Source organism: Lithobates pipiens, unplaced genomic scaffold (genome assembly GCF_037356315.1).
Source record: "Lithobates pipiens isolate NorthernLeopardFrog02 unplaced genomic scaffold, aLitPip1_a1.2 Scaffold_25, whole genome shotgun sequence".
NCBI classification, from domain to species: domain Eukaryota; kingdom Metazoa; phylum Chordata; class Amphibia; order Anura; family Ranidae; genus Lithobates; species Lithobates pipiens.
Window position 1 is genome coordinate 108,773,081 of NW_027507787.1, and position 25,518 is coordinate 108,798,598.

A 25,518-nucleotide genomic window follows, 5' to 3' on the forward strand; every position below is an offset into this window, starting at 1 on the left:
GTGGGGGGAAGTTCAACATAAACGTACGCGCGATGTCCGGTGGAATGTAAGTACCTAAGTACTTAAGGGCTGTATGGGTCCATTTAAATCGAAAATTGGACTGCAAGTCTATTAACGTTTGCGGGGGGACTGCAACCCCCATGGCCTTTGATTTCAAGAAGTATCCCGTAGATCTGGAATTCCCGAAGGAGATTTGGCAAGGAAACTCTGGGATTCGTCAGCGAGAACAGCATGGCAGATATCTTGCACTCAATAGTACCCATTTGGAGTCCCGTTATGTCTGAGTTTTGTCGAATTGTGGAGAGAAAGGGTTCCAATGACAGTGCGAATAATAGGGGCGACAGGGGGCAACCCTGTCTGGTCCCATTCCCGATGTCAAGGGGAGATGAGAGAACCCCATTCGCTTTGACTTGAGCTAAAGGGCGTGAGTATATCTTACTTATCCATGCCAGCATCCGTTCACTCAGACCTATATGGCGAAGGACCGAGAACATTAATGTCCATTTGACCCGATCAAAAGCCTTCTCGGCATCAGTACTCATGAAAAGACATGGGGTCCCAGATGACTTTGCTTTATGGATCAGGGTAAGCACCTTAATGGTGTTGTCCCTATCTTCCCTGGTGGAAATAAAACCTAACTGGTCAATATGTATAAGGGACTGCAAGTGATGTGCCAATCACGTGGCGAGGATTTTAGAGAATAGTTTTAGGACCGAATTTAGGAGGAAAATGGTTCTGTAGCTCCCACATAGGCCCGGGTCTTTGCCCTCCTTAGGTATCAACAAGATGTGGGCTCCAAGGGTATCCTCAGGAAAATCCCCATTTGAGCTCAGAGTATTAAATAAATTCACCAAGCGCGGGCCGAGAATAGGGAGGAAGGTCTTAAAGTATTGTGCGGTATATCCGTCAGGGCCCGGAGCCTTACCCACCTTCGGAGGTCCCACGGCTGTCTTGACTTCTTCCAGTGTGATCGGGTCCTCCAAGTACTCCCGTGATTCCGATGAGAGGGTTGGTAGACCAGAACCGGTTACATATCTGTCTATATTGTCCTGTCCAGACCCTGAATCGGGCAGGTTGTAGAGATCAGAGTAACATTTTTCAAAGACTTCGGCTATTTGGGTTGGGGTAGAGGCCCTCTGGCCATTCTCATCTATCAACTGTGGTATGTAAGAGCCAGATTTCAACTCCTTTACCGACCTGGCTAAGATTTTTCCGCATTTGTCCCCTGACTCCTACATCAGTTTACGACAAAACTGGAGTGCCGCTTTCGCTTTATAATGGAGTAGGTCAGCAATATGGGTACGGAGTGTCCCCAATTCGATCTCTAAGGTCCGTGAGGGGGAATGTTTATGTTTCGCTTCCACAGAGGCAAGTTCATGAAACAGATTAGCAAGCTGTTCCTTCCGTGTTTGTTTGATGCGCGCCCCGTGCCTGATAAGTACCCTGCGGAGTACTGACTTGTGAGCCTCCCAAATTATCCCCGGGTCACAGTCCTGCGTTTAGTTTTCTTGGAAATAAAGGTCCAATTCCCTGGTTACATCTGCTAAAACTTCTGGTATCTGGAGGAGGCTCTCATTAAGGCGCCAGAATAGAGACCTAGGTGAGGGGTTCCTAGAGAGGGTGTAGGTAAGGGTTACGGGAGCGTGGTCGGACCAAGTAATATGGCCGATGGAGGAAGAGCTCACCAAGTGCAGTTGGTCATGTGGAATCAAGAAGAAGTCTATCCTCAAGTATGATTTGTGAGGGGAAGAGCAAAAAGAGTAGTCCCTTTCCCCAGAGTGTTGCAGACGCCAGACATCAACTAATTGGTCATTCAGTAAACACTTAGTAATCCGCTTTCTAGAGGAAATGAGGAGCGAGGAGCAAGAGGCAGAAGTGTCAACCGATGGCGAAAGGGGACATTAACGTCCCCACCTAATATCAACTGGCCCTCCCGAAAGTCACATAATCTGTGCAGGGTAGTTCTGAGGAACGTGTCTTGGTGATCATTGGGAGCGTACACAGTGGCAAATGTAAAAAGGCGCTCTCCAATGTGGCCCCTAAGAAAAAGATATCGGCCCCCAGGGTCCACCAGAGAATCCTGGAGAACCCAGGGGAGCCTGCTAGAGATCAGAATGGAGACTCCCTTGGTCTTAGAGGAGGGGTTAGTAGAGTGGTAGACCTTAGGGAAGGATCTCGACCATAGAAAGGGGAGGGTAGTATTTTTAAAATGTGTTTCTTGTATAAAGGCCACATCAGTACAGGAAGTCTTCAGTTCTCACAGGAGGATCCACCGTTTTTCAGGGGAGTTCAGTCCCTTAACGTTTAGAGAGGTGACCTTGACTGAGTCTGCCATCGCTCCTCGGGGAGGGGGACGTCAGAGAAAAGCAAAGAAAGTTGAACCAAGGTAGGTTTTGGGTAGGTAATGCATGGCGGGAACTAAGGGGGAGAAAGGAAGGGCAAATGGAAGGAAAGGTAAAGGGAAAAAGAGGCCGGGCACCTCAACCCCAGGGGGAGAGGGAAATTAAGGGTTGTCCGCACTCAACAGTACAGGAAGGGTATACTAAAACAGCACAATTATGCTATAGCGCTTACCAGATGTACACTGGGTTTAAAGCGCTGTCCTACTTGGGTTGGTGGGTAGACAGGTCGGAGAGGGAGCCCCCGAATCCTAGTCCCCCCAGTCCCGGCAGTGGTAAATGTCACGTCTGATACCGGTATGCAAGTAAAAGACAATCAGTAACATCATAGAACCAAAAAACAATAGTATAACCAAAACAGAGGTAGAGCATATAACTGTCAGCACTGAGGGGTCTCCTCGGCTCGCCCTAAACGTAGGCATGCACGAGGGAGCCTGTCACAACAGAAAAGGCATCACAGAATGGGATCCACCACCCCCCGTCCCATACCCCTAAAGTACATGCAGTCCCCGAACAAATGCATTTCTCCCTTTGGCAGATTGTCCTCTCCTTACCCCCTCTCCCCCGTCCACGCCCCAGGGGGAAAAGGGGCAGGGAAAGGGGGAGTGGAAGGGGGGAAAGGGGGAGGGAAAGGAGGGAAGGGAAGGGTGGGAAGGGGGGAAGGGAGGGGGGAAACAGGGGAGAGGGGACAAACATGCGGAAATGTCAAGTCCTTTAGCGCACTCCCACCAGCAAACACCCAGACCCCATAAATTTCAACTCCTCCCCTCCATGGTCACCACATCAAGATGAAAGAGGAGCAGCCCTGGTCGGTGCATAGAAAATCCGTCAGGCAAGGGGCTGGGGCCACCATCCCTCCATCCAACGGGAGACTTTACCCGAGCAGCAGTCCTGGGGCCCGCCAATTAGTGTCTCTCCTGCATCGCCATCGGGGGCTGTGTAGAGCATCCAGAGGGAGGCTGGGACTGCCCAAACAGTAAGGGGTAAATCCTCCAGGGGGGTCCAGAGTCACCCTGGAGGGAAGCAGTGTCTCGTACCAATAGGCTCAATAAATAAGTCATCCAGGGTCCCCGAAAGCTGCAGAAGGCAATGTCGGCAAAGAGTAGGTGGGAGCCAAAGGGGGGGACGAGGGGCGCAACCAGGGGGAGGGGACACATATGTGGGAATGTCAAGCCCTTCCAGTACAGCGCACTAGGTATCACTCAAACCCCCCAAAGTGCAACTCCCCCATCTAAGGTCAAGACTCCAGAAGGGAAGATGAGCCGCCCTGGTCTGTACATGAAAGAACTTGCTGCCAAGGGGTTGGGGCCATCATCCCTTCCTCCAATGGGAGATGCCACCGGCATGACAGCCCCGTGTCTTGTCAAGTGGTGCCCCTCTGACAATGTCGTTGTGGTATATGTGGAGCATCCAGGGAGAGGCAGGGGCCACCCAAACAGTGAGGGGTAAAGCCTCCAAGGGGGACCAGTGTTAGACAGGAGGATAGCGGTGTCTTGTACAAGTTGGTTAATTAGACAAGTCATCCAGTGTGTTCCTGTGAGCAGCGGAAGGAAAGGTCGGTAAGGATTATGAATGGGTGGGGGCCAGGGAGTGCATAAAACTGCCACCAGATGACCGGGGCAGAGAGGGCAAGGGGATGAAAGTCAGATCTGGTAGGTGGGGGCGGGGGTGAGGAGTTTCCCTCATATTACTCACATTGGCCATCCCTTGAAGCTGAGCGCTCTGCATACCCAGGACGTTCTTCTGTATAATCTAGCCTATGTGTATACAGTAGCCTGTCTTTTGTACACATTAGCCAGTCCTCTGTATACACTAGTCTGTCTGTATACACTAGTGTATACAGATAGGCTAGATTATACAGAAGAACGTCCTGGGTATGCAGAGATGGAGGCTAGGGTATACAGAGAGAGATGCTAGAGTATGCATACTTGCTAGTGTATACAGACGGGCTAGTGTATACAGAAGACCGGCTAGTTTATATAGGGAGGCTAATGTGTGCAAAAGACAGGCTAGTGTATACAAATAGGCTAGATTATAGAGAAGAACATCTTGGGTATGCAGAGAGAGAGGCTGGGTTACACAGAGAGGATGGTGTATGCAGACTTTCTAGTGTATACAGACGGACTAGTGTATACAGAGAGGCTTGGGTATACAGAGAGCTAATGTATAAAGAGCAGCTAGTGTATACAAAAGACATCCAAGGGTATACAGAGAGACTTGTGTATGCAGAAGACCGGCTAGTTTATACAGAGAGGCTAAAGTGTACAAAACACCGGCTAGTGTATATAGATAGGCTAGATTATACAGAAGACCGTCCTGGGTATGCAGAGATGGAGGCTAGGGTATACAGAGAGAGAGTGAGAGGCTGGGTTACACAGAGAGGCAGGAGTATGCAGACTTGCTAGTGTATACAGATGGACTAGTGTATACAGTAGACCGGCTAGTTTACACAGAGAGGCTAATGTGTACAAAAGACAGGCTAGTGTATACAGATAGGCTAGATTATACAGAAGAAGGTCCTGGTTTATGCAAGAGATGGAGGCTAGGGTATGCAGAGAGAGAGGCTTGGTTACACAGACTTGATAGTGTATACAGACGGACTAGTGTATACAGAGGACCGGCTAGTTTATACAGAGAGGCTAATGTGTACAAAAGACAGGCTAGTGTATACAGATAGGCTAGATTATACAGAAGAAGGTCCTGGGTATGCAGAGATGGAGGCTAAGGTATACAGAGAGAGAGGCTAGAGTACGCATACTTGCTAGTGTATACAGATGGACTAGTATATACAGAGGACCGGCTAGTTTATACACAGAGGCTAATGTGTACAAAAGACAGGCTAGTGTATACAAATAGGCTAGATTATAGAGAAGAACGTCCTGGGTATGCAGAGATGGAGGCTGGGTTACACAGAGAGGCTAGTGTATGCAAGCTTGCTAGTGTATACAGACGGACTAGTGTATACAGTAGACCAGCTAGTTTATACAGGGAGGCTAATGTCTACAGAAGACCGGCTAGTGTATACACATAGGCTAGATTATAGAGAAGAACGTCCTGGGTATGCAGAGATGGAGGCTAAGGTATACAGAGAGAGAAGTTGGGTTACAAAGAGAGGCTAGTGTATGCAGACTTGCTAGTGTATACCGGTGGACTAGTGTATACAGAGAGGCTTGGCTATACAGAGAGCTAATGTATAAAGAGATGCTATACAAAAGACAACCAAGAGTAGACAGTGAGGCTCGTGTATACAGAAGACCGGCTACAGAGAGGCTAATTTGTATATTTGTGTATACAGATAGGCTAGATTATACAGAGGAAGGTCCTGGGTATGCAGAGATGGAGGCTAGGGAATCCAGAGAGAGACTGTGTTACACAGAGAGGCTGGAGTATGCAGAAGACCGGCTATTTTTTTTTTACAGATAGGCTTGTGTATACAGAAGACAGTCTGGGGAATTCAGTGAGGCTAGTGTATGCAGAGAGGCTGGGACACCGAGACTATTGTAAAAAGAAGGCAGGCTAGTGTATATAGATTACGGGCACGTGTATACAGAAGACAGAGAGGCTAGTCTATATAGAGTGGCTGGTGTACACCGAGAGATTAATGTATAACGAAAAGCTAGCGTGTAAAGAAGACAGGACTTTATTTTTTGCTAATGCAACTACTTCTGAAACATGTAAAGTGTTTTTTTCATATTTTGGTGCTGTTAAAAAGTGGTGTGTTGTCAGTGGTGAAATCAATGTGACAGTTAATGTGGAGAACTACAAATATACAAAATAGAGCAAAAGAGTGCTAAGTTTATTTTGTTAAGTCATTGACCTTTATTGGTTTGGCAGTACATGGTTTATTTTGATGTAAGATAGTTTTATTCTCTACTTATAGCCGAGTTTTAGACGACTTTATTGTTAGCATTATTCGCATTATTCCTATTTATTATGCAGAGTGTAAGTATTGCAGTGAGACGATATTGCTTTTGAAAGATTTGTATTATTATACATAGCATTGTTAGCAGACCAATAGGACAATTTACATGGCTTAATATTGCAGAGCGTAATTTATCAGGAAAGAGATCCAAAGCGTTAGTTGCCGTAGCTTCATAAAACTGAGAAATCGTTGCATTACTCTAAATTTAAAAGTTGTTCCGGTAGCACTGAAAAGACGATATTAGATGAGTGATCTACACATTTCGTTTACTATTTCGTTTACTATTGCAGAGAGATACCGGCTAAATGTTAATATGTGCTGCGTGTAAGGTAGAAATAAGATGGTTAAGTGTGAGCTGGTTTACCAGGATTTAGAGATAGTAATCTGTTTATTCTAATAATAAATATAGCAAAATAACTCTAAAATTAATATTGAGACATTATAATAAATAATTTCTTTACTCTAAATGTAAAAGTTATCCCGGTAGCACTGAGTGGACTGATATTAGATGAGTGATCGTTGTAGTACAAATTCAGTTTCCTATAGCAGAGCAAACTATGACATGGCAAAGAGACAAACTGCTTTGGAAATGTGAATGTGAATTAGAGATGAAATGTCAATCCCCATTGGTTACTTACAGGTTACCATTAATACAGTTAACACGGCTACGTACAGCAAAGTGTGAGCTAAGCAGCTAAATATTACTTAATATTGCAGAGATTAAGTATTGCAGTTTGCAGTAGCTTCAAAATGACTGAGAAATCATTTAATTACTCTAAATGTAAAAGTTATCCCGGTAGCACTGAGTGGACTGATATTAGTTGAGTGATCGTTGTGGTACAAATTCAGTTTCCTATAGCAGAGAGATACCAGCTAAATGTGAGAAGAGCAAATAAACTGTTCACCACGGTAGCATTGTATTACTCTTAACATGTGCAGCGTGTAAAAAAGCAATAAGATGGTTTTGTATTATCCTAAAATTAGCAGTATACGTAATAAAGGTGAGAAGGTAACCTGGATTTAGACATAGCAAACTCCATAATCGAATTTAGCAAAATTAGAAAGGATCATATTGAGACAGTATATACAGGTCGAGTTTAAGTGGAAATACACAAAATATCTAGCTTACCTTTACATTGTTCAATAGAGCGTTGCAAAGTAATACCAAGGCAGAATGTCGGAATAGCAATTAGATGAGATGATTGCTGTAATCATGAAATATCAGCAACGACTAGGTTTCTATCGGATGAGAAAGTATAATAAATGGCAAAGTATGACATGGCAAAGAGACAAATTGCATTACATGAAATGTCAATCCCCACTGGTTACTTACATGTAAACGCGGCTACATACAGCAAAGTGTGAGCTAAGCAGCTAAAGGGTATTTAAGAGTAAATTGACTTAGCTTGAAAATTCCACGTGTAAATCGTTCCATTAATTTTGTTACGCACGAAGACGGCTTACACTGACTGTTTTCCGTTTCCACTGGTTATCGGCATAATGTATCAGTAACCATGAACATTAATAGTGATAGACAGCTTACATTAGGATGTATGCATGAGGTGAATGTAAAATAGTTGCATTATGTGTTATTAATGTAATCAAACTGTATTGCTATGCTTTGCTACTGCAACCACTTCTCAATCAAGTAAACCGGCCCAATGCTTTTCTCACATTTTGCTGCTGTTAAAAAATGTGTTGCAAGTGTTATATGTTACAAATGGTTATCAGTGTGACAGTTAATGTAGAGAAGAAGTAATACACAAAATAGAGTCAGAAAGAGAATCCTATTGCATAGAGGTAGCGAGAGATGGTTGGTTTACTCTTAATGTGCAGTGTGTAAAAGGTTTTAAAAAGATGGTTTTGTGTGACTTTTGCTTTAACGTAAAATTAGCTGTAGACATTAAAACTTATTACAATGATTTAGAGATAGTAATCTCTATAAAAATAATAATAATAAGTATAGCAAAACAAATTAGGAAAATATTGAGGCAGTATATATAGGTCGAGATATAGTGTTTACACAAAAGGGATCTAGGGATAGTTGCAAAGTCAAGGGATAGTTTCAAAGGTACATTATTTAAGAGTAAATTGACGTAGCTTGCAAATTCTAACGTGTAAATCGTTCCATTAATTTTGTTACGCACGAAGACGGCTTACACTGACTGTTTTCCGTTTCCACTGGAAAGAGAATCCTATTGCATAGAGGTAGCGAGCGATGGTTGCATTACTCTTAATGTGTAAAGGTTTTAAAAAGATGGTTTTGTGTGAATTTTGCTTTAACGTAAAATTAGCTGTAGACATTATAACTATGGTTAGGTTTACAATGATTTAGAGATAGTACAGTGGAAACGTTTATTTGTACACTAACTACACTAACCAGCTGATACTGGTTGAGCAATAAAACTGTTTTATTAAGATGTAAGACTAGTTTTATTCTCTACATATAGGCTTTTCAGAGAGTTGTATAATATAGACGACCAATAGGACATTAGGCTTAATATTGTAGGGAGGAAGTATCGCTGTTCAAAGGTAAGAGATTGAAAGCTTAGCTTGAAAATGGCCGAGAATAGTTGCGTTAGTCTAAATTTAAAGGATATGCCGGTACCAATGAGAAAGCTTATATTAGACTAGTTGATCTTTGCATTACACAATCCTATTATTATTATTATTAAGATCATAGTGCAGAGAGATACTCAGTTAATGTCAGAGATACTCGGTTAATGTCAGAAAAGCAATAAAACTGTTTACATCGTTAGCGAGCGATAGTTACATTACTCTTAGTATGTGCAGCATCTCTGGTAGCAAATAGATGGTTTTGTGAACATTTTGCATTACGGTACAATTAGCGGTAGAAATCGAAGTGAATAGATTTAACCGGATTTTGAGATAGTACTCTCTATTTCTAATAAGAAATAAAGAAAAATAAGTCAGGATGGTGTGTCAGGACTGTCACATACTCAATGTGACAGTTGATGTGGAGAATTACAAATATTCAAAATAGAGCAAAAGAGTACATGGTTTATTTATATGTATGATAGTTTTATTGCATGCTTGATGTGGATGATTAAAATCGTGTAGTGAGTACAATCTATTTTTAGCATAAGAATGAAAAGGCATAACATGGCAATGAGACAAACTCCATTAGAGATGTGCGCTAGATGAAATGATGAAATGTCTCTGTATAGCCCAGATTGTCTTCTGTTATCACTTAGCCTACCCTCTAAATTCACTAGCCTCTCTATAGCCTCTCTATATACACCAGCATGTTTACAATAGCCTGTCTTCGATATACACTAGCCTATGTTCTGAATACACTAGCCCGTCTTCTGTCTTCTGTATGCCCTAGCCTGTCTTCTGTATACATTAGTCTCTCTGTATAAACTAGCATCTCTGTATACCCCAAACTGTCTTCTGTAAAAACTTGTCTCTCTTTATTGTACACACTAGCTTCTCTGTATACACTAACTAGGCTTCTATATACAATAGCTTCACTCTATACACTAGCCTCTCTGTATAATCTAGCCTCTCTATATACCCTAGATAGTGTTCTGCATACACTAGCCACTCCGTAGAAGCCAGCCTTTATTTTGTATTCACTAGCCTTTCTTCTGTATTCTGTAGTCTTCTGTATATACTAGCTTCTCTGTACACCCTTGCATCTCTGTAATACACTAAACCCTCTGTATACCACAGCCTGTCTTCTGTATACACTAGAATGTAAAAACTAGCTAGAATACACCAGCCTGTCTTCTGTACCCACTAGAATCTCTGTATACACTACCCAGTCTTCTGTATACACTAATAGCTTGGATGTATACCCAAGCCTGTCTTCTGTATACACTAGTCTCTCTATATGCTCTGTCCTATCTGTATACACTCGACTCTCTCTATACACTAAACTCTCTATATACACTAACATCTTTGTATATACTAGCTTCTCTTTAAACTAGCCTCTCTGTGTACCCCAGCCTCACTGTTTACTCTAGCATCTCTGTATACTCAAGCCTATCTACATACACGAGTCTGTATTCTGTATTCACTAGCCTTTCTTCTGTATGCTGTAGTCTTCTATATATACCAGGTTCTCTGTACACCCTTGCATCTCTGTAAACACTGTGCAAACTAGCCAGTCTTATGTATACAATCGCCGACTGTATACACTAGACTCTCTGAATACACTAAACTCTCTGTATACCACAGCCTGTCTTCTGTATACACTAGACTGTAAAAACTAGCTAGAATACACCAGCCTTTCTTCTGTACCCACTAGACTCTCTGTATACACTACCCAGTCTTCTGTATAGAATGTCAGCTTTGATGTTTACCCAAGCCTGTCTTCTGTATACACTAGCTTCTCTATATGCACTGTCCTTTCTGTATACACTCGACTCTCTCTATACACTAACCTCTCTATATACACTAACCCTCTTTGTATATACTAGCTTCTCTTTAAACTAGCCTCTCTGTGTACCCCAGCCTCACTGTTTACTCTAGCATCTCTGTATACTCAAGCCTATCTACATACACGAGTCTGTATTCTGTATTCACTAGCCTTTCTTCTGTATGCTGTAGTCTTCTATATATACCAGCTTCTCTGTACACCCTAGCACTGTAACAGTGCTAGGTTCCTGTATTACAGAAACAGAACACCAGCAATAAGGTGTATACCGTGCAGGAGGCACACAACACCCACTCTAACTTCTGCACTGCAGATGCATGTATTGCAGAAATTGAACAGCAGTAATAAAGGGTAGCTTCAGGTGTGTACTGTGCAGGAGGCACATAACACCCACTGTAACAGTGCTAGGTTCCCAAGCAGTAAAGACACTGTCCCTGCCTATCGTCCTCTTTCCCTGACCACCGCAACACACTATACAAGGCCGCCGCGCTGGCGGCCTTATATAGTGTGCGGTGTGTACTAACCCCCCTGAGCTATAATTGGCCACAGGAATCCTGCCTGTGGTGAATTGTGGCTCACCTCACAGAGGATGTCACATCTGTTCTTATTATATAGAACCTATTATGCTCCTCGTAAACTTTTTCAGTTTGGCTGAACGGCCGGACGCAAGTTGCCCCCAGTGCGGGAACATGGGGGGAGACATGATGCACATGTTTTGGAGATGCCCGAAGTTGATCGGCTACTGGACAGAGGTGACAGGAACCATTGATCGGGTGTTTGGAACCTCCACCAGGATGGAGGCGAGGTATTGTCTCCTGGGATTAGTTGAAGGAGTTGGAAACCCGGGAAGTAGCCAGATGGCAGTTCTGAGATGCCTATTTCAGGCAAGGAAACTGATTGCCCAACCCTGCTTAGCCTCCAATGTTGGCAATGACTTGGTTTTTTTCGCTTGTTTCCCAAGATGACCATGTTGGCATTTGTCAAGATGGTTGAGAGTGCCTGAAGAGATCGCCTATGGCCCCATCACCTTGAAAGTGCCTGATCTTGTCTGATCTCAGAGGCTAAGCATTGTCAGGCCTGATTAGTAACTGGATGGGAGACCAACTGGGAATACCAGGTGCCGTAGGATTCTTTTTATGTTGTTGGCGTTGACATGTTTTTTTTTTTTCCGCTTGTTTCCCAAGGTGATCATCTTGGCATTTGTCAAGAGGGCTGAGAGAGCCCAAAGAAATCTCCTACGGCCACATCCCCCTGAATGCGCCCATTCTCATCTGATCTCAGAGGCTAAGCAGGGTCCGGCCTGGATAGTACCTAATTAAAGGTGCCGTAGGAATCTTTTTATATTGTTGGCTTTGACCTGTTTTTCTTTCGCTTGTTTCCCAAGGTGACCATTTTAGCATCAGTCAAGAGTTTTGAGTATGTCCTAAAGCGTTTGCCTGAGGTCACATCACCCTGAAAGCGCCCGATCTCAGAGGCTAAGCAGGGTCTGGGTCAGATGGGTCAATAAAAAAAATAGGTCAACGCCAACAACATAGACCCTGGCGGTCTCGCCAGGGTCTATGTTGTTGGCGTTGACCTATTTTTTTTCACTTGTTTGCCAAGATAACCATCTTGGTATTTGTCAAGAGGGTTGAGAGTGTCTAAATAGAACACCTATGGCCACATCACCCTGAATGAAAGCGCACAATCTCATCTGATCTCGGAGGCCTAGCAGTGTACGGCCTGGTTAATACCTGTATGGGAGACCATCTGTGAATACCAGGTGCTGTAGGCTTCTTTTTATGTTGTTGGCGTTTACCTGTTTATTTTCGCTTGTTTACCAAGGTGACCATCTTGGCGTTTAACAAGAGGGTTGAGAGTGCCCAAAGAGATCACATACGGCCCCATCACCCTGAAAGCGCCCAATCTCATCTGATCTCAGAGGCTAAACAGTGTCGGGCCTGGTTAGTACCTGGATGGGAGACCGCCTGGGAATACCAGGTGCCATAGGCTTCTTTTTCTGTTGTTGGGTTTGAACTGTTTATTTCGCTTGTTTCTCAAGGCGACCATCTTGGCGTTTGTCAAGAGGGTTGGGCGTGTCTTGAAGAGAACGCTTACGGCCACATCACCCTGAAAGCACCCGATCTCGTCTGATTTCAGAGGCTTAGCAGCGTCAGGCCTGGTTAGTACCTGGATGGGAGACTGCCTGGGAAGACCAGGTGACATAGAAGGATCTGGCCTGGTTAGTGTCTTGATTGGGAGATCTCCTGGGAATACCGGATGCCGTAGGATTCTTTTTATGTTGTTGGCTTTGGCCTGTTTTTTTTCCCTTGTTTCCCAAGGTGAACATCTTGGCATTTGTCAAGAGGGTTGAGAGTGCACAAAGAAATTGCCTACAGGCACAACACCCTGAAAGCGCCCAATCTCGTTTGGTCTCAGAGGCTAAGCAGGGTTGGGCCTGGTTTGTAGAGGACCCTGGGCCTGGGCCTGGTTTGGGTGGACCCCCTTACAGACATCGCTACTTTCTGACTATGTTATTACGATTGAACCAAATGTGAGTGTAATTTTATTATTATTTTTTAATGAATTGGATGTTAAAACGGTATCACGCTATGCTAGTTTTCTACTTCCATGGTCTTTGATACCTGAGCCCCCTATTTTCGTGGGATGAGCACTATAGGAGGATCGCTACAGATGATTTCATGACCTGAAGACTTGCGGGAGATTACATACTAGATGTATGATTATCTGGTTTGCTAACCTACAGGCCCATATGACTCGAGAGGTGTAAGCCTTCCTCTGAGTCCACGTCATTTGGTAAGCCTCCTCTCCCCTTCTTTATCACGGTGGTGGTGGTATTCTACACATCAGAAGTTGAATTTCACCTTTTTTCACGTCACCTCAAGTTTGGAATTGTGATTGATATTACACATTTCAAGGACTGTTAGACGTTCACTTGATGGACTGTATATGTTAAATTAATTTTATTTACCTTAACCTTTTGTGTGCATGAGGTTCATGCACTCTTCCACCTGGGAGTAAAATCTCTTAATATACAACGGAATTTACACATAATTTCTTTTTTTTGAAGTGTATGTAATTTCATTTGCTTGAATTAGTGCCTTACTGGTTCATGTGGTTTGTTGCCACCTAAGCGCCACACTTTTTTGTTTTAATTTGGGCCTGGTTTGTACCTGGATGGGAGATCGCCTGGGTTTTCCAAATGCTGCAGGCTTCTTTTTATGTTGTTGACTTGTTTTTTTTGTTTGTTTCCCAAGGTGACCATCTTGGCGTTTGTCAAGAGGGTTGAGCGTGCATTTGATCTCAGAGGCTAAGCAGGGTTGGGACCTGGTTAGAACCTGGATGGGAGACCGCCTGGGATTTCTCGATGCCATAGGCTTTAGTTTTAAGTTGTTGGCATTGACTTATTTTTTTTAATTTTATTATTCTTTTATTAAGTAGAACATAAATATAACAGTCAACCATACAGCATGACCCAGGGTCACAATTACATGGTAACAAAACATAGGCAGCCAAATAACTCTGGGTTCTCAGAGGGGAGTCCTACGGTTTCATGCAGAAAAGAGAGAAACCCCACCTCCGACATGTAGTACAGAACTACTGAGTAACGGAGTAGTGCAGCTCCGTTCAGACAAATGTAATCATGGAGAACAACTGGGACCACAGCGAGCCAGCTTATCATGACCTACGTGAACCAGAGTAAAATATGAGCCGGTCATGTCCAGAACCCTGGGGTTCTTCTGGGTCCCGAAGGCTAGTAAGGAGACAAGGCATAGTCAAAAGGGAGGACGGGGGAAGAAGAGAGTGCAAAGACAGAGAGAGAGGAGTTGGGGGGATGGCGGCGGGAAAAAAAAGAAAAATAAAGACAAAAAGGGAGGGGGGGAATGCCACCCAGGGCAGACATGGCCTACGTAGGTAAACGTTAGATGTTCAGTCATTTTCTGGGACAGAGGCACTGCTCACCTCCCGAACGTAGTCTCGAGTACCAGTAAAATACCTCCAGGGCCTCCATGTAACACTAAATGCCTCTTCAGTGTTGTGAAGGGTGGCGGTCAATTCTTCCATCCGGAGAATATGATTGACTTTGGAATACCACAGCACCTTGGATGGGGGCTGAGGCTGCCTCCACAGTGCGGGAATGCAGGCCCGGGCAGCATTCAGGAGTTGCATCGTGAGGGTTTTTTTGTATTTTCGAACAGGCTGTTCGGTCAAGTGTAGAAGGCACGCTGCTGGGAACCCAAAAGTTCCTCAAGGCCGGGCATGCCCAGAAAAGGTGTCCCATGGTCCCCGTATCTGAATTTCACCTCCAACAAACATCCGGGATCGATCTATCCATTTTATTCAGAAGGTATGGGACTCTATACCAGCGTGAGACTATCTTGTATCCTGATTCTTGATATTGGTTTGCGATGGAAGCTTTATGTACTAAGGTCAGGATCATCCCTATCTGTTGTGGGGTAAATGTGATGCCTAAGTCCCTGTCCCATTTGTGGATAAATGGTGGGGGTCGACTCCTCCTCCTGACTACTCAATAGGTTGTACAGGAGGGAGAGGGTGTGTCGCACAGGTTCCCTTTTGTGACAGATGGATTCATAGGGTGTCAGGTCTCTAGGAGTGTAGGGGGCCCTTTGTATGGCCAGAAGAAAGTGACGAAGTTGATAAGCACTAAACAAGTCAAGCGGAGGGTCAGAAAGCTCGGCGACAGTTTGCGTGGTCGGGAGCCCTCCCGAGGGCCACACCTCTCCCAGACGCTGTTTCCCCACCACTGTCAACTGTCGCAGTTTCTTGCTGGTAAATCCCGGTGGGAAGTCTGGATAACCTATAACCGGAGTCATTGGTGATGGCAGGGGAGCAATGTGTGTGCAGCGGAACAACCTCCGCACAACAGCCAATGTAGCTCCTACTACGGGGTGACCTCTGAGGTCTTTTGGTAGGGAGGACAGGAGCCACGGGGAGGTCAATAGGGGAATAGATCCATCCTCAATCTCCATCTCCACCCACTGCTTGTGTGGGCCATTACAATGCCAATCAACGACTCTCGCTAGCAGAGTCACTCTGTAGTATTGTCTGAGATCTGGGAGACCCAGACCCCCCTTGTCCTTTGGTCTGGCAAGCAATTGCAAACGGGCTCTGGGCGGTTTGCGCGCCCAAATAAAGTCCCGGAGCAGCACCTGAGTTGTCTGAAAAAAATTGGGGGTAACCAGATCGGTAATGTCTGGAACATGTATAAGATCCGCGGGAGGGCCGTCATTTTGAATGCATTACCGAACCAGGTCAGTGTTAAAGCATGCCAGTTTCCCAAATCAGATTTCAGTCTATCCAGGAGAGGGACAAAATTAAGAGGAGCGGAGCCTCTTGGCCTCACCATCCGGGACAGATATATTCAATACAGCTGACTTGGCGCAATTGATTTTATAGTTTGATAGGCTGCCGTATCGCTGTAGAGACGCAAGTATATTGGGAAGCAAAATGTGTGGATTGGAGACGGAAAAAATTAGATCGTCAGCGTACGCCGCAATTTTGTGGTGTGGTGTGCCGAGGGTTTGGATATGCCAGTAATATTCGGGTCATTCCGAACGTGACACATAAGTGGTTCCAGTGTCAGAATAAAAATGAGGGGAGACAGAGGGCACCCCTGCCTCGTCCCATTAGTTATGGGGAAAGAGTCCGAGCACCACTCGTTCACTCGTACCGCTGCCGGCGGCGTGGAGTAAAGCGGGTTGAGAGTGCCTGAAGAGATTGCCTATGGCCACATCACTCTGAAAGCACCCAATCTCGTCTGATCTTGGAGGCTAAGACGAGTCGGGCCTGGTTAGTACCTGTAGGCTTCTTTTTATGTTGTTGGCGTTGATTCGTTTTTTTTTTTTGCTTGTTTCCCAAGGTGACCATCTTGGCATTTGTCAAGAGGGTTGAGAGTGCCCAAAGAGATCGCTTACAGCAGCATCACCCTGAAAGAGCCCTATCTCTTCTCTTCTCTGAGGCTAAGAAGGGTTGGGCCTAGTTAGTACCTGGATGGGAGATGGCGTTGGAATACCAGGTGCCGTATTCTTCTTTTTATGTTGTTGACATTGACCTGTTTTTTTTTTTTCACTTGTTTCCCAAGGTGACCATCTTGGCGTTTGTCAAGAGGGTTGAGAGTGCCCGAAGAGATCACCTATGGCCCCATCACCCTGAAAGCACCCAATCTCGTCTGATCTTGGATGCTAAACAGTGTCGGGCCTGGTTAGTACCTGGATGGGAGACCGCCTGGGAATACCAGGTGCCATAGGCTTTTTTTTTTATTTTTTTTATTTAGTAGTATGCGACATACAATGCAAAGGCAACTTCACAGAATGTGTGATACAAATAGTTACAAACAAACGATCATATTGCATGGATATCAGAGCCAATGGTAAGAAGTTCGAGGAGAATAGCACGTGTACAGCTTTGCGGTCATATGAAGATGAGATTAAAGCTCCAACTCGTTGGGATCCTCTACCACTTAAAATATTATTGATACTAGCCCTGCTACCCTCGAAGAGTTTAGATATCCATAGATAGGGGAAGAGTATTGTGTAGTAGTCAAATGGGGTCGGAACAAATACATTTTCTTTTCCTTTTTTGAGTTAAGAAGGGAAATAGTAGAACTGAAAGGAGGGAGAAGGGGAAAGAGAAGATTGGGGAAGGAAATGGCAGAAAAGGAAAAGAAGGGGTAAGGGGGTGTCGTGGGTAGAGTGGATAGGGTGGGGTCCCCTCACAGGGAGCAAGAGACGCCCTCGGCTCACCAGCTCATCAGCTGTCCAACGTTTGGAACAGCGATTTCCAACGATCACCATGAGCTTACTATGTCTCGCGGAGGTATTCTTCCGAAAAGCGAAACTGGGTCCAGTAGAACCATCTGTTCCCATGCTCCTCCGTTTTATCCCTCATTGTGGCAGTCAGGTCTTCCATTCGTTCAATATCATTTACCCTTGCGAACCACTGGGTCACCATTGGAGCAGATTGCTCTTTCCACTGACTTGGGATGCAGGCCCAGCTAGCATTGAGGAGATGTTTAAGTAAGGACTTATGATAACGCTTTCTCGACATAGGAGTTAGATTGAGAAGAACTGCTGCGGGATCATTGGCTAAGGAAATGTCTGTGAACTTGTGGATGAGTCTCAGGACAGGCTGCCAGAATGTTTGTAATTTAGGGCATTCCCAAAAAATGTGGAGAATGGTGCCAGCCTGTTGCTCACAGTGACAGCAGCGGTCAGATTGACCTGGGAATATTTTGGCCAACACCACCGGTGTACGATACCAGCGTGTGATCAGCTTATATGAGATCTCCTGATATTTACTGCAGAGTGACGACTTATGGGCGAAAAAGAGTATTCTGTCCTTCTGTGGTTTGGAGAATGTAGTTTGTAAGTCCCTTTTCCATTTAGCTAGGAAGGGTGGATCCGTGGAGGATTGTGCGTCTGTCAGGATTTGGTAGGACCTAGAGAGGGAACCACGAATTGGGCCATCATCCAGGCAAAGTTCCTCGAAGGGGTGGAATTGTCTAGAGAAGAACGAATGGTTAGGTAGTGATCCGAGGAAATGGATTAGCTGTCTAGCTCTCCAGCTATCCATTGCAACAGGTACTTGCTCTAGCAGTATGGTCCCCATGGGAATCAAGCCCGTGGGTCCAAGAAATAGGGCTGCTCTTCAGAAGCCCTTTCGGGGCTTGCCTGGTAAAGGCCTGGTCAGACAGGCCCGGAGGGAATCTAGGATGTCCAATAATTGGGGTCATAGGAGAAGGGAAGTTAGTCAGGTGGGAAAGGTGAAAAAAACTATCCATCTCGGCGAGCGAGGGGCCAATTAACGGGTGAGTAGTCACACAGGGCTCCAATGGCCTCCCCGCCCAAGGCAGACCAGCCAGTGGAACCCACGCCATCTCCTGCTCTAGCTTGACCCATAGCTTCAGTTCCCCATGCCGGTGTCTTATCACATATGGTCCCCCATCGCATAGTGTCCGCTGTGTACTGCGCATGTGCAGTACACAGCAACACAGATTCTGAAAATTGCCGAGCATGAACGGCGCCTGCGCACTGAGTCCAGGTTCTATCCCTACTATCCAAGTGGACATAGAGTAAGAATATAAAAGAGCCGAGCGCAGCGAGGCTGAGCCCGAAGCGTGGCGAGCAAAGCTCGCCTGCGAGGGGCCCTCTAATATTCACAACCCTATGTCCGTTTGGATGGTGGGGCTACCACCTCCACTCACCGCGCAGGTGCCGTTCAGCTTCAGAGATTTTCCGAAGCTTCGTCTGCTCCGTACTGCGCATGCGCAGTACGGCGCAGACACTATATCATGGCCGGACAGTATATGGCAGAACACCGGCACCAGTCAACCACCGGTTTCATGTGCGTCGCTGTGTAATATAGAGCAGGGTCCGGGAAGCCAATACCTCCCCGCAATTTCGGTCACAATAGCATTGCCCTACCAATACGCATATGTTTTCTTCTTGGCTTATTTTTATGTTGTTGGCTTTGACCTGTTTTTTTTAGCTTGCTTCCCAAGGTGACCATCTTGGCCTTTGTCAAGAGGCTTCAGAGTGCCCAAAGAGAGTGCCTACGGCCAAATCACCCTGAAAGAGCCCAATCTCATCTGATCTCAGAGGCTAAGCAGCGATGGGCCTGGTTAGTACCTGGATGGGAGACAGCTTGGGAATACCAGGTGCCGTAGGCTTCTCATTGTGTTGTCGGCGTTGACCTGTTTTTTTCCCCTTGTTTCCCAAGGTGACCATCTTGGCATGTGTCAAGAGGGTTGAGAGTGCACAAAGAAATTGCCTAGGAGCACAACACCCTGAAAGCGCCCAATCTCGTTTGGTCTCAGAGGCTAAGCAGGGTTGGGCCTGGTTTGTACCTGGATGGGAGACCGCCTGGGTTTTCCAGATGCCACAGGCTTATTTTTATGTTGTTGGTGTTGACCTGTTTTTTTCGCTTGTTTCCCAAAGTGATCATCTTGGCATTTGTCAAGAGGGTTGAGAGTGCCTAAAGAGATCGCTTACAGCCGCATCACCCTGAAAGCACCCTATCTCTTCTGATCTCAGAGGCTAAGAAGGGTTGGGCCTAGTTAGTACTTGAATGGGAGACGGCCTTGGAATACCAGGTGCCGTATTCTTCTTTTTATGTTGTTGGCGTTGACCTGTTTTTTTTCGCTTGTTTCCCAGGGTGACTATCTTGGCATTTTTCGAGAGGGATGAGAGTGCCCAAAGAGATTGCCTATGGGCACATCACCCTGAAAGCGCCCAATCTCCGCTGATCTCAGAGGCTAGAAAGGGTCGTGCCTTGTTAATACCTGGATGGGAGACCGCCTGGAAATACTCGGTGCGGTAGGCTTCTTTCTATGTTGTTGGCCTTGACTTGTTTTTTTTGTTTGTTTCCCAAGGTGACCATCTTGGCGTTTGTCAAGAGGGTTGAGCATGCCTGAAAAAATCTACTATGGCTGCATCAGCCTGAAAGAGCCAAATCTCATTTGATCTCAAAGGCTAAGCAGGGTTGGGACCTGGTTAGTACCTGGATGGGAGACCGCCTGGGATTTCTCGATGCCATAGGCTTTTTTTTAAGTTGTTGGCATTGACTTATTTTTTGTTTTATTCTTTTATTAAGTATAAGTAGAACAACATAAATATAACAGTCAACTATACAGCATGACCCAGGGTCACAATTACATGGTAACAAAAAATAGGCAGCCAAATAACTCTGGGTTCTCAGAGGGGAGTCCTAGAGTTTCATGCAGAAAAGAGAGAAACCCCACCTCCGACATGTAGTACAGTATAACTAATGCAGCTCCGTTCGGACAAATGTAATCATGGAGAACAACTGGGACCACCGCGAGCCAGCTTATCATGACCTATGTGAACCAGAGTAAAATATGAGCCGGTCGTGTCCAGAACCCTGGGGTTCTTCTGGGTCCCAAAGGCTAGTAAGGAGACAAGGCATAGTCAAAAGGGAGGACGGGGGAAGAAAAGAGTGCAAAGACGGAGAGAGAGGAGGGGGGGGGGGATGGCGGCGGGGAAAAAAAGGAAAAATAAAGACAAAAAGGGAGGGGGGGGGAATGCCACCCAGGGCAGACATGGCCTACGTAGGTAAACGTTAGATGTTCAGTCTTTTTCTGGGACAGGGGCGCTGCTCACCTCCCGAATGTAGTCTCAATTACCAGTAAAATACCTCCAGGGCCTCCATGTAACACTAAATGCCTCTTCAGTGTTGTGAAGGGTGGCGGTCAATTCTTCCATCCGGAGAATATGATTGACTTTGGAATACCACAGCACCTTGGATGGGGGCTGAGGCTGCCTCCACAGTGTGGGAATGCAGGCCCGGGCGGCGTTCAGGAGTTGCATCGTGAGGGTTTTTATGTATTTTCGAACAGGCTGTTTGGTCAAGTGTAGAAGGCACGCTGCTGGGTTGTCTGCGATATCTACATTTCTGAGAGTTTTTTTATCGTCCCGGTCACCTCCACCCAAAAGTTCCTCAAGGCCGAGCATGCCCAGAAAATGTGTCCCATGGTCCCCGTATCTGAATTGCACCTCCAACAAACATCCGGGATCGATCTATTCATTTTATTCAGAAGGTATGGGACTCTATACCAGCGTGAGACTATCTTGTATCCTTATTCTTGATATTGGTTTGCGATGGAAGCTTTATGTACTAAGGTCAGGATCTTCCCTATCTGTTGTGGGGTAAATGTGATGCCTAAGTCCCTCTCCCATTTGTGGATAAATGGTGGGGGTCGACTCCTCCTCCTGACTACTCAATAGGTTGTACAGGAGGGAGAGGGTGTGTCGCACAGGTTCCCTTTTGTGACAGATGGATTCATAGGGTGTCAGGTCTCTAGGAGTGTAGGGGGCCCTTTGTATGGCCAGAAGAAAGTGACGAAGTTGATAAGCACTAAACAAGTCAAGCAGAGGGTCAGAAAGCTCGGCGACAGTTTGCGTGGTCGGGAGCCCTCCCGAGGGCCACACCTCTCCCAGACGCTGTTTCCCCACCACTGTCAACTGTCGCGGTTTCTTGTTGGTAAATCCCGGTGGGAAGTCTGGATTACCTATAACCGGAGTCATTGGTGATGGCAGGGGAGCAATGTGTGTGCAGCGGAACAACCTCCGCACAACAGCCAACGTAGCTCCCACTACGGGGTGACCTCTGAGGTCTTTTGGTAGGGAGGACAGGAGCCACGGGGAGGTCAATAGGGGAATGGATCCATCCTCAATCTCCATCTCCACCCACTGCTTGTGTGGGCCATTACAATGCCAATCAACGACTCTCGCTAGCAGAGTCACTCTGTAGTATTGTCTGAGATCTGGGAGACCCAGACCCCCCTTGTCCTTTGGTCTGGCAAGCAATTGCAAACGGGCTCTGGGCGGTTTGCACGCCCAAATAAAGTCCCGGAGCAGCACCTGCAGTTGTCTGAAAAAAATTGGGGGTAACCGGATCGGTAATGTCTGGAACATGTATAAGATCTGCGGGAGGGCCGTCATTTTGAATGCATTACAGCGCCCGAACCAGGTCAGTGTTAAAGCATGCCAGTTTCCCAAATCAGATTTCAGTCTATTCAGGAGAGGGACAAAATTAAGCGGGTACAATTGCGCTAAATCAGCTGCGATGTCAACGCCCAGGTAACGTATAGATAACGTATATTCAGCCCAGTAGAATGGAAAAGCGGAGTGGAGCCTCTTGGCCTCACCATCCGGGACCGATATATTCAATACAGCTGACTTGGCGCAATTGATTTTATAGTTTGATAGGCTGCCGTATCACTGGAGAGACGCAAGTATATTGGGAAGCAAAATGTGTGGATTGGAGACGGAAAAAATTATAACATCAGCGTACGCCGCAATTTTGTGGTGTGCCGAGGGTTTGGATATGCCAGTAATATTCGGGTCATTCCGAACGTGACACATAAGTGGTTCCAGTGTCAGAATAAAAATTAGGGGAGACAGATGGCACCCCTGCCTCATCCCATTAGTGATGGGGAAAGAGTCCGAGCAGCACTCGTTCACCCGTACCGCTGCCGACTGTGTGGAGTAAAGCGACATCATCATGTTGGGGCCAAGACCTATATGTTCCAGGGTGGCCTGCATAAAGTGCCAGGCCACCCTGTCAAAGGCCTTCTCCGCGTCCGTTGACAACATAAGCAAGGGCCTTCCCTGTACATGCGCCGCATGGATTAAATTGAGGACTCGGGCCGTATTGTCTCTAGCTTCCGACTTATTTTTATTTTTTTTTGCTTGTTTCCCAAGGTGACCATCTTGGCGTTTGTCAAGAGGGTTGAAAGTGCCTGAAGAGATTGCCTACGGGCACATCACCCTGAAAGCACCTGATCTCGTTTGATGTTGGAGGCTAAGAAGAGTAGGGCCTTGTTTAGTACCTGGATGGAAGACCGCCTGGGAATACCAGGTGTCGTAGACTTCTTTTTATTTTGTTGGCGTTGACCTGTTTTTTTTTCGCTTGTTTCCCAAAGTGACCATCTTGGTGTTTCTCAAGAGGGTTGAGAGTGCCTGAAGAGATTGCCTATGGCCACATCACTCTGAAAGCACCCAATCTCGTCTGATCTTGGAGGCTAAGAAGAGTCGGGCCTGGTTAGTACCTGGATGGGAGACCACCTGGGAATACCAGTTATTGTAGGCTTCTTTTTATGTTGTTGGCGTTGATTCGTTTTTTTTTTTGCTTGTTTCCCAAGGTGACCATCTTGGCATTTGTCAAGAGGGTTGAGAGTGCCCAAAGAGATCGCTTACAGCAGCATCACCCTGAAAGAGCCCTATCTCTTCTCTTCTCTGAGGCTAAGAAGGGTTGGGCCTAGTTAGTACCTGGATGGGAGATGGCGTTGGAATACCAGGTGCCGTATTCTTCTTTTTATGTTGTTGACATTGACCTGTTTTTTTTCGCTTGTATCTCAAGGTGACTATCTTGGCATTTGTCAAGAGGGTTGAGAATGCCCAAAGAGATTGCCTATGGGCACATAACCCTGAAAGCGCCCGATCTCCTCTGATCTCAGAAGCTAAACAGGGTTGGGCCTTGCTAGTACCGGGATTGGAGACCACCTGGGAATACTAGGTGCTGTAGGCTTCTTTTTATGTTGTTGGCCTTGTCCTGTTTTTTTTTCACTTGTTTCCCAAGGTGACCATCTTGGCATTTGTTAAGAGGGTTGAGAGTGCCCGAAGAGATCACCTACGGCCCCATCACCCTGAAAGCGCCCAATCTCGTCTGATCTCGGATGCTAAACAGTGTCGGGCCTGGTTAGTACCTGGATGGGAGACCGCCTGGGAATACCAGGTGCCATAGGCTTTTTTTTTATTTATTTATTTTTTATTTAGTAGTATGCGACATACAATGCAAAGGCAACTTCACAGAATGTGTGATACAAATAGTTACAAACAAACGATCATATTGCATGGATATCAGAGCCAATGGTAAGAAGTCCGAGGAGAATAGCACGTGTACAGCTTTGTGGTCATATCAAGATGAGATTAAAGCTCCATCTCGTTGGGATCCTCTACCACTTAAAATATTATTGATACTAGCCCTGCTACCCTCGAAGAGTTTAGATATCCATAGATAGGGGAAGAGTATTGTGTAGTAGTCAAATGGGGTCGGAACAAATACATTTTCTTTTCCCTTTTTTGAGTTAAGAAGGGAAATAGTAGAACTGAAAGGAGGGAGAAGGGGAAAGAGAAGATTGGGGAAGGAAATGGCAGAAAAGGAAAAGAAGGGGTAAGGGGGGTGTCGTGGGTAGAGTGGATAGGGTGGGGTCCCCTCCCAGGGAGCAAGAGACGCCCTCGGCTCACCAGCTCATCAGCTGTCCAACGCTTGGAACAGCGATCTCCAACGATCACCATGAGCTTACTATGTCTCGCGGAGGTATTCTTCCGAAAAGCGAAACTGGGTCCAGTAGAACCATCTGTTCCCATGCTCCTCCGTTTTATCCCTCATTGTGGCAGTCAGGTCTTCCATTTGTTCAATATCATTTACCCTTGCGAACCACTGGGTCACCATTGGAGCAGATTGCTCTTTCCACTGACTTGGGATGCAGGCCCTAGCTGCATTGAGGAGATGTTTAAGTAAGGACTTATGATAACGCTTTCTCGACATAGGAGTTAGATTGAGAAGAACTGCTGCGGGATCATTGGCTAAGGAAACGTCTGTGAACTTGTGGATGAGTCTCAGGACAGGCTGCCAGAATGTTTGTAATTTAGGGCATTCCCAGAAAATGTGGAGAATGGTGCCAGCCTGTTGCCCACAGTGACAGCAGCGGTCAGATTGACCGGGGAATATTTTGGCCAACACCACCGGTGTACGATACCAGCGTGTGATCAGCTTATATGAGATCTCCTGATATTTACTGCAGAGTGACGACTTATGGGCGAAAAAGAGTATTCTGTCCTTCTGTGGTTTGGAGAATGTAGTTTGTAAGTCCCTTTTCCATTTAGCTAGGAAGGGTGGATCCGTGGAGGATTGTGCGTCTGTCAGGATTTGGTAGGACCTAGAGAGGGAACCACGAATTGGGCCATCATCCAGGCAAAGTTCCTCGAAGGGGTGGAATTGTCTAGAGAAGAACGAATGGTTAGGTAGTGATCCGAGGAAATGGATTAGCCGTCTAGCTCTCCAGCTATCCAATGCAACAGGTACTTGCTCTAGCAGTATGGTCCCCATGGGAATCAAGCCCGTGGGTCCAGGAATTAGGGCTGCTCTCAGAAGCCCTTTCGGGGCTTGCCTGGTAAAGGCCTGGTCAGACAGGCCCGGAGGGAATCTAGGATGTCCAATAATTGGGGTCATAGGAGAAGGGAAGTTAGTCA

At 46.0% G+C, this 25,518-nt stretch overlaps 7 pseudogenes; all 7 read left to right on the forward strand.

The window, feature by feature from the left end:
* The first annotated feature begins 11,733 nt into the window (after positions 1-11,733).
* LOC143932115 (5S ribosomal RNA) lies at positions 11,734-11,852 on the forward strand (annotated as a pseudogene).
* A 744-nt stretch (positions 11,853-12,596) lies between these two features.
* LOC143931306 (5S ribosomal RNA) lies at positions 12,597-12,715 on the forward strand (annotated as a pseudogene).
* A 4,160-nt stretch (positions 12,716-16,875) lies between these two features.
* LOC143932344 (5S ribosomal RNA) lies at positions 16,876-16,994 on the forward strand (annotated as a pseudogene).
* A 2,299-nt stretch (positions 16,995-19,293) lies between these two features.
* Positions 19,294-19,412, forward strand: LOC143931068 (5S ribosomal RNA; annotated as a pseudogene).
* A 3,822-nt stretch (positions 19,413-23,234) lies between these two features.
* LOC143932023 (5S ribosomal RNA) lies at positions 23,235-23,353 on the forward strand (annotated as a pseudogene).
* A 319-nt stretch (positions 23,354-23,672) lies between these two features.
* Positions 23,673-23,791, forward strand: LOC143931230 (5S ribosomal RNA; annotated as a pseudogene).
* A 100-nt stretch (positions 23,792-23,891) lies between these two features.
* On the forward strand, positions 23,892-24,010 carry LOC143932277 (5S ribosomal RNA; annotated as a pseudogene).
* The last annotated feature ends 1,508 nt before the right edge of the window (positions 24,011-25,518 follow it).